Source organism: Apteryx mantelli, chromosome 17 (assembly GCF_036417845.1).
Source record: "Apteryx mantelli isolate bAptMan1 chromosome 17, bAptMan1.hap1, whole genome shotgun sequence".
NCBI lineage: Eukaryota > Metazoa > Chordata > Aves > Apterygiformes > Apterygidae > Apteryx > Apteryx mantelli.
The window spans coordinates 12,935,410-12,948,291 of NC_089994.1; the positions used below are offsets into that span (position 1 = coordinate 12,935,410).

General features: G+C 38.3%; 1 long non-coding RNA gene across 3 annotated transcripts in view; it reads left to right on the forward strand.

The window, feature by feature from the left end:
• Positions 1–12,882, forward strand: part of LOC136993552 (uncharacterized) — a 146,539-nt gene that overhangs the window by 119,309 nt on the left and 14,348 nt on the right. For 2 of the 3 annotated variants that reach the window (XR_010885923.1, XR_010885924.1), the window contains exon 4: positions 12,139–12,600. The exons of the other annotated variant lie outside the window; for it this stretch is intronic. This is a non-coding gene — a long non-coding RNA (uncharacterized lncRNA). Of the gene's footprint in view, positions 1–12,138; positions 12,601–12,882 lie in introns of those variants that run through there. 3 annotated transcript variants of the gene reach the window in all.

Genomic DNA, 12,882 nt, shown 5'->3' on the forward strand with positions numbered 1-12,882 from the left:
TTCTAAAATTTTTGTAGAAAACTGACAGAGTTCTCAGACCTGGGGATTGCATACAGCATCTGCGCCTGCTTAAATCCCCTCTCTTTGTACCAGTCCTTGTTTAATCAGATAGCGCTTAATTTTTTAGTGGTATATCAGCTTTGTATACTCGCACAGTATGTTAACATTTGCAAACTGTCAGATTCGAAGCTGAATTGGTTGTTGTCTTTGCAAATCATCTAACTTTTTTGAATAATTTCCTCCACAAAAAGATGATCAGAAATCCCTGAAGGTTTCTATAACATCAGAAATGGGTTCAGTATTCAGTAAGTAAATGCTCTTTGAAATGATTGAAAGAAGTTTATTTCAGCAGATATGTTTCCGTAATTATGAGAGGCCTGTATATACAAATTAAATTAATTTCAATTACTCACCTTGTGGCAATGCCAGCTTTGCTAAAGTGAATGCCCAGGTTTTGCTTCTGAAAGTTCTCTGTCTTGCAAACACTCATATAGCATATGCTTTTGCAGTGTCTCCCTAACATCCTTAATCATGTCATGATTTATGTTCTTTGCATTGACCTCATAACTTCTTCTTTAGGTGCTTTGTAAGATGACATGTTGTGATACAGTGCAAGTACTGTAACGCTAGGGGCTGGTGATAAGAAAACTAGCTACTCATCGTGCAGTGTCAACTTTGTTTGCCTTAGGAACATTTTATTGATATATCAGCATTCTTGCCACTATGTACTACAAAATAATGAAAATTAAGTAGTTGACCTAGTTTTCCAGGAATCTGGATTTAGATTTTGATTCAGTAGTCGATTCTCTGCTCAGCAAATGCATGCTTACATTCCGTGGACATTTATTATGGAAAAAAGAGGTCCAGAGATAAAGGCACTAGCCTGAGGCTCAAGAAGATGCATTTCCTTGTTCTGTCACAATATTTGTATGTGACCTTGAACAAATCAGACTGTTTTGAAGAATAATTTAGTTATCACAACTTCACTTACTGAAATGTGCACTCTTAAGAACTTTTAAAAATATTGTAGTTGGTCTTTCTGTACCCCAATACTCAGTTCATGAAAGAAAAGTAGTAGTACTACCTTACCATTCGGCTCTGTCATAAATGCAGTAGTAAGTATGAGTTACTCAGATACTAGGATAATGAGGATTCGAGAGATTTCTCTCTGGGTATCTTAGACTCCTAAGTACATGTTTATGTGCTCTCCTGAAAGGGAAACAGAAACTAAAGAACAGGTGAAATGGTTCCTCCTAATTTTCTAGACAGCTATGAAAAATAAAATATGCACTCTTTAGAAGGCACTTGTATTAAAAGTTTCAGAGTCTCCTATCTTCTGAATTCAAGCTTCTGTGGACTTCTTGAGCTCACTTATCTTATGGAATTCAGTGCAGGGAAACAAAACCAGTGACTTAATCTGACTTTGCTGAACAAGCCCAATAGTATTGTTTTATATACAGTATTTAAACTGGACTGTTGGTGGAAATAAGAGGAGACACCTTTATGTTTTTTTTTTCCCTGTGATTAATGACTTCAAAAAATTCATGTATTATTACTGACTTAATTTAATGCATCTTTGTATGCATAAAGAGATCATGCTTACCAGGAGAACTTCACTTCAGATTGGAGTCGGTGGAAAAAACTGAAAAATACTTATTATGATAAATAGTGATTATAGGACAAATTAAAAAATACCCAAGGATTTGGGCTAAGGTTAGTGAATAGTTTGTGCTAGAAGAAATGGAATGGATATGTGAAAATGTGAAAGCGTTTCATTTGGATGTTTTGTTAATATTTCATTTCAGAAATACCAAAAAGTTATCTTGATGTTTTTCAAAATAAAATTTCTAGAGGTGCCTGTCCTTTCAAAGGGAGTTGCATTCACTGCTTTTATATTTGAACTTGAGCCAATAGCTCTTCACCGACGTTGGTAAAATATTCTGATACAAGTGGTTTGATAATCCTGATTTTTCACTGACTTTACCATTTAAAGAATATGAATTTTTAGTCAGGATTGAAGCATTTAAACTTTCCCATACTGTCTACATTTTGAAAAATGTATTTGAAATTACTGTCTCTGGTGCTTTAAAAACTAAAGTGAAAGCTTAGATCAATCTCACCTGCTGAAAAGGAACTAGAGTATCCAGATAGTATGCATCAATGTAACTTGGTTGCTAATACTATGTAAAATTTGTTAGAACTCTAATATAAAGTCAGCTGCTCCATATAGGAAGATAAGAGTATGTAGTATATCAGAGGTGAAACAAGAAGTACCATTTTAAATTGAAGAAGTGCAGCAATAAATTAAAGCTGCCCATTAAAAACTTTGTGAAATGTAATATTATTTTAAATCAGAAAAGGTTTCTGATGACATAATTTTTGCAAAGTTGGAGAATTTCAGCTTATCCTTAATATACATCATCTGATAATTAAAGAGGAATATATCATTAGACTTTTCAATAAAAAGGTAGTTAATTCAGTGTACAAAACCCAGATGAGTTCTCACTTTGAATTAAGGTAATTTGTAAAACCCTGGTTTGCTATTAAATACAAATAGGCTTCCTCTTTCTCGGAAGGCTAGTGTGGAAGATACCAGCTGTCTTTCCAGGTATCTTTGCAATACTTTTCAGGAAAAAAAGTTTTGATTTGCTTAATAGTACCAGTTAAAATACCTCATTTCTGTATTTGAGAGCTTCAGTCTTCTATTTACTATTGGTGTTTTTCGCACAGAATAACTGAAATGTAATGCTGTTCATACAACATTAGTTCTGTTTCCAGTGTATAATTGAATGAAAGATTTAAATAGCATCTGTCAGTGAGAGGAGAAATAAACAGGCCAGCACACAAACATTTCTTTTTCACGGTTGATAAGTGGATATGCCAGTGAACTGATGAGGCTTGCTTTAGTGCAAAGAGAAGCACGTATTCTATTTCAGAATACAATGTAGCGATTGCATGGATATTTGGTAAATATTTGAATCAAATTAGCAGTCAAGTGTATGACTACACTGTGAAGAACAGGACAGTGTTTAAAGTGTACTCATCTTGGAGTTAATGTTACATTAGTCAGAGTCCTCCAGAATGGTACATTGGCATTTTGCCCTTAGTTCACATTTTTTTCTCAAGAACCTTCCTGCCTGCCTGTGGTTTTGATTCCCAGCTCTGGAGGCAGACTCTGCCGCCGTCGCACAGAGGTTCAATCAGGATGCCTGAGGAGCTGCAGTTTTGTTTGGACTTGATCTTTGTTAAGCTATCATCTAACTAGACCCAAAGATGATTTGAGAAGTGTTAACTACAGGGATGCCTGATGGCTTTTCTGGGTTTACAGCCTGCGATGTGAATGAATTGCCTAACACGATGCTTGCTTGGTCCCTCCCTCTCTCACAGCTCAGACAGTAAGAGGCTTTTAGGCTGTCAGCACGCCACGCACATCACATACGATTTTTGCTATGTTTAAAGGAATCAGTGGAGTCGAAGGTAGGACAGATGTTCAGAAGCAGCTTCCTGTGGGAGCTGGACAAGTGACAGGGGTACGTGTGGGCATGTCCGCTGTGGGCACTTCTCCACCACTCCACCCGAAGAGAGCTCTCGTATGATGTTTATCTGTCCTCATAATGATTAATAGGATTGTTTCGATCCGAAGTATCCAGTACTGCTTCAACATGGTGACAGCTCTGACACACATAACTTAGTTTTGAATCTCATCTCTGTGATGAATCTTACTGTAGCTGCTATGGTACTAAACTATGAACTAACTGAAGCCTCAAAGAAAGAAAAAAGCTGTGACATAAATATTTGAACAGTTGTAGAGGTGTTCCTCTATTTTTCAGCTAAATTTCTCTTTGTAAATATCTGAGTTTTGTAACTGAAGCAATCTTAGTTGAATAAGCAGCGCTTTAAATTCCTCATCAGCTCCAGTTGCCTAGCTGGCACCAGTTCCTGAGACATAAAACCATTTCTTAATTAAATTGGAAAAATTCTTCCCCTTTCCTTCTTTGTATTTGTCTATTGAGCAACGAATCTCAATCATTTAGTTTCTTTCCATGTGGCTACAGTGATTCTAAAAGCCTTTTAAGAAGCAGCAGTATATCTTGTTTGGCTTTAAAGATTAGAAGATTTTAAAAATAATTTAGTTTGTGCAGGAAATGGACTGGATATGTCTTTTTATTTTTTTTCATATTATTGATTGTTGTGAAGTCAATGACTTGGAAAACATGAGAAAGGGAAGAGAAGTCAAGATTTTGTTCTTCAGTGCAGAGAAAGTGGGGGAAAAAAAGATTCTTGCGTTATCTACTGAGAAAAGTTTGGGAGTAAAAATTTTGCTTCTGACATTTTGATTTGCAGGGGTACGTATAAAACAGAAGCCTGTTATTAACAATCAGATCTAGATTGTGGGATTAAAGACAATTTCTAAATTAATTTTTTAACTTCTAGCATTTTTTTTTTTCACCTGGCTGATTTATGATTTTCAAAGTGGTAGCACTTCTCTTTTTCAACTAAGGTTTTGCATCTCTTCTGTGTGCCTTGACTGAATTACTGTGTCCCAGGAAGGTATTTCAGGGATACTGCATAGCTGGAGGATCATTTTGAGAAAGATGCATGTTGAGGTCATTACAAAAAACACCCATGGCTTTTTCATCGTTTGGAGCTAGGGTTCCACTTTATTTGCCGTTTTTAGCCAATGGATGTTTTTCACAGCCTGTCAGTTGTATACAGAATATGCAGAATCAAATTATTGCTGTGTCCCACTTTATTTTGATGCTTTCAAGGATAAAGTGTCCGTTCTCTCTACTTTTCTTGCAGTTTTTTTGCTTTCTAACAAAAAAGGCAAAACACTTTTTTTTAAGGGATGTCTGTGCTGTACTTGCTTGCTTGAATCATTACTTGAGGCTTCAGTATCTCCTAGACCACAGCTTTTCTGGCCCCTAAATACATTTAAAGTGTCCAGGCATGCAGTGCACTGAAATCAATCCAGCAGAACACTTCAGGGCCAACTTAGCATTAAGTAGTGGAATATTTAGTTTCATTGCAGTCTAACACTTGTGCCTTTAAGCTTTTCTGGATTGAGAACAGAGCTACTGCAGTCTTAAGGCATGGGTCCCTGGCACTTGTGTCCCATTCCCAGTTTGAGAAGACTGCGCTGATCAGCAGGCAGACTTACTGTACACGCCTCACATTTGGCTTCTCAGCACAAAGCTGAACTCCCTTGACTGGTTGAACAGAGTACTGAAAGCCCCAGGCCCTACAGACAGCTTGGCACAGGATGACATTCAAAGACCACAGGTGTAAAAGAACATAATTCCTTGCAGCCTCTGTGTAGTTTTATAGAGAGTGTTTATTAATAATTTCTCTGACATGAAATAGAAATTCAGTCCACACCAGCTATCCTTCCAGACTTCCTATCCTTTCCTATGTCCATGAAATGGCTCTGAAGTGCTCTGCTGGCAACATGTCTTAGGAGTAAATAATAGTTATGCTTTATTAATGAGGATGTTGGCTGGCCGTTGATCAAGACGGCATCTCTAATGACAGCAGGCTTTGATTGGGGGAGACAGAAGTAACAAATTACAGCACGCAATTGGACTGCCGTTGAATTTCATTCAGAGTAATGTACAGTCTTCTAAGAAAATACCCATAAAGATGAGGTATTATTTTTAGCTGACAGCAAGTTGTCATGAGGAGCATGGCAGCTGAGGAGCATCCTTAAAAACAGACTGCAAGAAATCATAATTGAAGCCTTACAAGCAAACGTTAACAGTGTTACAGATCTCATTTGAACTGCTAAGGAAAAGGGTTAGAAATCCACAGGAAGAATATAACTATCAATTCACTTCATCTAGTAAAAGCTGGGGAACTGACAAGCAGCATAATGTGCTGCTAGAGCTGGTTGGAAAATGCCGATTTGTTGAAACAGAAATGTTTCATGAAAACATCTATTGTGATGAATTTTTGATAAATGCAGCAAGGTTATTGTTTGGCATCCTGCTGTTTGGCTGGGGAGCCCCAGCTTTCAGATGTGTAGCTCTGGGGCAGCTCAACTTCAGCTGAGTTCAGAAAGCATGGATCCCATGGACTACTAGACCTGGAAATCAAGACTGCTATTAAACCTCAACTTCTTCCATAGCAAGAAGCTAGGAAGCCCCTGAGAACTGTAGCTGAAGCCAAGACTCCAAGGAGTGTGGGTTTGTCCTGTTACTCAGGACTTCAAAGGTCTGTGCTCCACAATTGGGTTGGCTGACAACCCAGGATGCAACAGTTGAGAAGCCAGCTAGTTTGGAAGTCTGGAACCATGCGGTGGTACACACAGATCAGTCATAGGGTCTAATGGTAATTTAGGTTGGAAGGGATCTCAGGAGGGCCCCAGTCCAACCTCCTGCTTGAAGCAGAGTCAGCTATGAGATGAGACCAGGTTGCTCAGGGCTTTATCCAGTATGGTCTTGAAAACCTCCAAGGACAGAGACTGCACTTCTCTGGGCCTCTTCCAATGCTTGACTGTCCTCAGCGTGAAGAAGCTTCTGCTTATGAGAAAGTTTCTCCTAATCTGCATGGGGAGGTTGTCCCACAGGGAGAGGTTGCTGGGTTCAGAGGTCCTCAGAAGCAAGGCAGTAGCTGACCAGGCTGGTCTGTGCCGTATCCCTTCTCAAGGGTATATAGCACTGGACCTGCTGGTTGCATCAGTTTTAGTGTGCATCTGTCAGGAATGCTTGGGAGCATATTTCATGGTGACAGTACTACTTCTGAAATAAAATACTGCAGTATTCCAGTTCTGTAAACACTTTCAGAGGGGGGTTTGTATTCTGACCTGTTTGGGACAGAATTTTCCCAAAGATTATCCATGGCCAATTCTATAACCAGACTTCTGTAATTTGTGTGGAGCGTGGAATATCATTTCTATTACAAAAGCTCAGCATAATATTCCCCCTAGTCAGGGTCTACTTTTGCATGACCGGCAAAATTTTCCCAGTTCCCAGAGCAAGCAAGAGACATGTAATGTTAAAAATAAAATGCAAATGCCTGAGTTATTTGAATATAATCACTTTATTAATTTAACTGTCTAACAGATACTGATGACAGTCTAATAATGAGGTCCAAAATGTTCTTTCTCATTAAAGGAGTTAATGAACTCACATATCTAAAGAATTTCATTTTAATTAATTAGGAATAATTTATACGAGAGAGGGAAGTGCCAAAAAATATTCCTATGAGGAGTGGAAAATTGGTAAATCTGTTAATGAGGATGCTGGGTGCCAAGACTTTCATGAAAGGATGCCTACAGTTCTCTGATTCCTGAGTAGAAAGTCACTAGGTGGCTGGGTGTTTTCAAAATTTCCCCAAGTTTGGTATTCCCACTCTTTGCTGGTGTATCTTCTAAATAATTTGTAATACCTATAGCGGACACAACAAACTTTTGCTTCAAGATAAAAAATGCCCCTACACATAGGCAGTGTATTAAAATGTAATACTTGCTGCAGGTGCCACTTAACTGTTTTTTAAATAGTAGGTTAATTAGGATCTCTTAATAATACAGCTTTTAATTTCTCCATAGTTTCAAACACATAGAACTATTGAACACAAAAAGTGTTCTTTAATTCTGAAGTATGGTGCCTCTTTTGAACTCTAGGCCCTTCAAAAATTAAATTTCAAAAGTTTCACTTATTTTTATACTCATTTTTATATCTAATTGACTCTTTATTTCTGCCCAGCAAAGATGCTTTTTGTAACTACACTGCATTATAGAATTTTCTGGCCTTTCAGGAGTTAACAAACAGTATGGTGGTAGCAGTAAGCATGTTACTCTAAGGAAGCAATTTCAGTTATGAAATTAATTTCAGTTATGAAATTTTCCTGATCCTTTACGTCCTTTACATCCAGAATGAACTTTCATGACTGCCTAAAAATGGCCAAACTATATGATTGTTCTATGCTTTATTGTGCTGTCCTTCAGCTGTCATGCCCAGATTTCCATATATATTGGCTTCAGAAGCTTGTTAATATTAAAAATAACTAACTTGGAAGTGTTGAAATCATGGCTGATACCACACAGGTAAATTTTAAAATTGCAGGAAACGCTGACAGAGGTGAGTTAGGAGTGGTATGTGAGCAGATGTTTTCTAGAATTGGGATCAGGATGTGAAGTTGTTGTTCTAAGAACGTAAACCAAGTTAGGATAGTACCTAAGGAGTCTCTATCTCTATTACAACCTTTTTTGTATTGCATGCTGCATGTACACTTGAGGAAGGGTCATTCCAACTATAGTTTTATAATTTGAATGGGCAAGAGGGCGGGGGATAACTAAGGATGAAGGGGAAATGGCCTCCCCAGGATTAGCCAGCAGCTCCGTGACAGAGGCAGGAACAGTGTCCAGCCCATCAGCTTTGCACTCCTGTACTCTGGCAGGCTTACTGCACAATTTCAGACAGTATTTCATTTTGGGGAGCAACTGATTCATGGTTGTTTTTGACTTCTGTCTGGTCTTTCTGAACCTAGAAATTCTGTTATGCAGTAACCAATATGTGGTCACTTGTGCCGGTGTGCAGTATGTGCAATTACAGTTTAAAGTGCTGTGTGCCAGGAAGGAATTCTCACTGCTCCAGGGAGACCCACAACCTTTGTGCAGCCGGTGAGAACGTACTGCCCTTCTCAGGGCATGTTGCTTTTGTACGGCAGGATTAACTGCTAATTTTACTGAAAATTGTTCTTTGTAAAAACACAAGGAGAGAAATCAAAAGGAAAACAGTGCTGAATGCCCACAAGTTGCCCATAAATTACCCATTGCAGATAAACTCCATTAGCAATTATTTTACACTAAGACATGCAAATGTATACATAAATACAAACATGCATACATATATATGAGACAAAAGCTTTCTTTGACTGATTATCTTCAGATCATTACACCTTCCAAAGGGTTTCAACATCATGCTAAGATAATACACAAGCACACAAACAAAGAAAAGTTTGCTTAGAATACATCTCAAAAAAGAGTAATGTGATACAGCTATAAATGTTCTGTTTTCTTAAATTTTTATGTGGTCAAGCAGAGGGGGTAATAGGCTGGAAATGAGAGACCTGCTTCTCCTCCTGATCTGCTTGCTTCACAGTTGGGCAGATAGTTCCATGGTTTAAAAGCCCTTTTGAGCAAGCACTCCTTCATACCCTGCATTTGTGTGTGTAAATACAGGTGGTGTGTATTTCTCACCTTTTTGCTTGTTGCCTCTTGTTCGGACTATTATAATAACAACAACCACAAAAGACAAGAAGGACTGTGTAAGCTTTTAGGCAGAAGCTGTATAGTAAGGGTGAAAGCAAGTAAGTAAAATTGTAGATTTACAATTCTACAGTCTTGTGTTCGAATAGCATTCCTTGTTCAGCTGTAAAATAAGGACTGCCAGTGATTCTTTCCGTCGAGCTAGGTATTTGTACTTTCTTTGTTGTAATGTTGAACAATAAGTGGTGCAGTTTTCTTTCTCTTCCATTCTAAATGCCAATGAGAGGAAAGCTGTGTTCTTAGGCAGGCAAACATAATTTTAAAAATAAATATGTTGTTGAATTCAGTAGTATTGGCCATTTTGATGGATAGAAATAGCTTGGAGATGTATAGAAAAGCATAATGAGGAGTCCTGAAGAATCTTTTTTTGCTAACATTCAAGCAGTGATTGGGAAGAGAATGTAAACTGGTGAAACCAGGGCAGATTTTAGCAAATTGAGGACGAACAGTGCAGCAAAAGACAGAACACAGTGCCACCTAGTGTTTTTGGCAAATCCAGCTGAATGGTCTCAATGAACTTTCAAGGGGGTATGGCTTTCAAAAAAGAAAATACGTGGAAGCAGTATTAATGTATTAGTATAAAATGAGTGGGCTGGATCCTCCATTGTTAGGAGGCAGGTGTATAGGTGTATTCTGGCTTTCTGGGAGAGCCTCCGTGGTGTAATAAACAATCTCAGCTTGAGTAGATCCCTTCCAAGTCCCTTCTTGTTATTGAAATATGGGGTGTCACCTGAGCAAAGTGTATGGCATGATCACGTGTCAAATCTCAACAAACATTTCATTTCTCGCAGGGTGCTAGGAACCATGTGTATATTAAAGGAATCTTTGCATGGTCTCAGCCTCCTACTGAGACACAAGATCTTTTGAAATCAACACTACAAAGTTGAGATTTTATGTCATATTTTATCAGTCTTTTTTCATGAACTTAGCAGAGCACATATTTTTCAATGAAACTTTTAAATGAAAAGAGGGTAATTATTATACAAAAATACATTGTGATATTATTAGTTCTGTGACATTTCTACTTGAAAATAGATGATATCGTGCACAGACCAGTTCTGACTTTCAGTGGGTTAAGTTGCCCTCTGGACATCCTCTGTCCGTTGACTGCGGAGGGAGCTGGAAGTGACTGACTGCTTGGATATCTCACATCCATAGAATGAATCCAAACCAGACTGTGCAATATTTGGGTTAGTGGAAGTACATATGCATTTGCTATAGTAGGCTGCTTTGAGTTTTCAGTTGAATATCAAATACACAGGAAGCTTTAGCTAGGTGACTGCACCTAGAGGAAGCATAGTAGCTAGGCCCTGTGTGTAACTGTCTGGTGATAATATTCATATGATAATGTAATAGTACTGGCAGAATGGCAATCTCTATACTTTTCAAATCCAAAGGAAATGAAACAAACTTGAAGCATCTGATAAAATACTGCTAATGTGATTCTTTTTCACTAGCAGCAGAGGAGTATCTCTGTCCTCTTGGCAATGGTTAACAATTAGCAGCTGTCGCTCTTGTATTAATGGGTCTCAACTCTCTGATGGGCAAATCTGAAGTAGCAGAGACTCTTTGAATATAGTGCCATGGATTGAATCTGTTTAGAGATGAGTATAAAATGAAATCTTGACCAGAGACATCTTAGTTTGGTTTGGGTTATAATCTTTGTGGTCTACTCCTCAGGGACTGCCTTCAACAAAATGCTTTGAAACTTGGGAAGGCTTAAAAATTCGGAATGTTTCTTTCTGGGGTTAGGTCTAGTTCAACTAAGGGAGGCTATTCTTTATTGGAATGCTATAGACTTGTAAGCCATGCATGATGTATAGTGCTAAAATAAGTGAAATGTGTACAAGTATCTGAAGGGAGGGTGTCGAGAGGATGGGGCCAGACTCTTTTCAGTGGTGCCGAGCGACAGGACGTGAGGCAATGGGCACAAACTGAAACACAGACACTTCCATCTTAACATGAGGAAAAACTTTTTCACTGTGAGGGTGACAGAGCACTGGAACAGGTTGCCCCGAGAGGTGGTGGAGTCTCCTTCTCTGGATATATTCAAAACGCGCCTGGATGCAATCCTGTGCAATGTGCTCTAGGTGACCCTGCTTGAGCAGGTGGGTTGGACTAGATGATCTCCAGAGGTCCCTTCCAACCTCAGCCATTCTGTGATTCTGTGAAATTCATCCTTCTGAGCAGAATCAAGTCCCATTCATGGCTTAATAGGGTTTTGTGCTGATTACTCTGCTAAGGGTTTAACTTTACCTTTACTGCTTTTCAGAACAGCAGAAAAAAAAGTAATAATTGGTAACTTGTGGAAACTATACTGTTAAGTTTGGTTTACTGAGATTCATAGAATCCCAGTATTTGATATCTGTGATATGTTTTATTCATCAAAATTATTGTGAATCCCCAAGGCTTCTGTAATCTTAGCAGTGAATGGGATTTCTACAAAAAACTGTTAGCTGTTTGTTATCCTCCCACTTCAAATGTCCCAGTCATCCAGCACAAGGGCACGAACAGTGCTCTGTGATGCTGAGTGATCTGTCAGACAACATGACTAATCCATAGCAGATAGTCTAAGGGAGCAGTTCATGAGTAATGAATGATTTAAAAGTTATTTGTTCCAATTATTTGGTAGATGCTGGAGGACAATCAACAAATCTAGAAAGAAAAAAGAGCAGTAAGGTAGCATAATAAAGTGTGATTTCCCTAAATCCCATTCCTGCCTTGACTAGTTAGTCTTGACAAGTAGTGAGATCAGGCCAACTTAAAAGATGTTAATTAATACCTTTTTCTTACTTGTTTTACTGAAATGTGTTAGTTTTTGTTCTTGTGACCTTTGTCATTTGCTTTTTTATCCCCTTTGAATTTATCAGAGTTCTTTAGTCAAAGTACAAAATGAAATCTGCAGGAAAAATAGATGTGCATAAAGTAGACTAAATGAAAGACCCGTCCATCCTGCCTGGAGCGCCAGACTTAGGGGAACCCTGCAGCACTCCAAGAGTCCTCTCCTTTCCGGCACAGTCAGCCCATCGCATGCTCAGACAGTCCTTGCTCATGGTACATAGCTCATGGTCTTAAATCACAAATAGTAGGCAGTTTTCCCACCTGAAGAATCAATTAGATTTCATTACTGGATTTATATTTCTGAGGGTTTTGACACATCCATGTTACCTGAAGACTTTTATCTACCTTTGCATATTATTACAAAATTTATTTTACAAAATTCTACTGGAATAGCTATATTAATAGGAGGACAGTATTGCTGAAAACAATCTTGACTTTATGTAATTGCAACTTGTACAAGTGTAATGTGTGTTGTTGGAGGTAGTTTTGCATTTGGGAAATAAAATGCTTTGTTCGTTTCAGCCTTGCCTCTAGCCTTTGCAGATACGTAGCTGGAAGTATGCTGCCAAATCCAGCATTGCGATTATTTTATTAAAACCCTTTTTAAAGTGAAGTCAAGAATTCTGGAGTATAAAACTGCACACAGTATCAGTAAGCAAGTTGAGTTGAAGCTGGAGTCTAAATTCCTGCTCTAAGGCATGTTTTGTAATACTTAAATGCTAACGATAGTGGGCTTGTTATGTTGTATGGTTTCAACTTCTTTTGTACTCTTT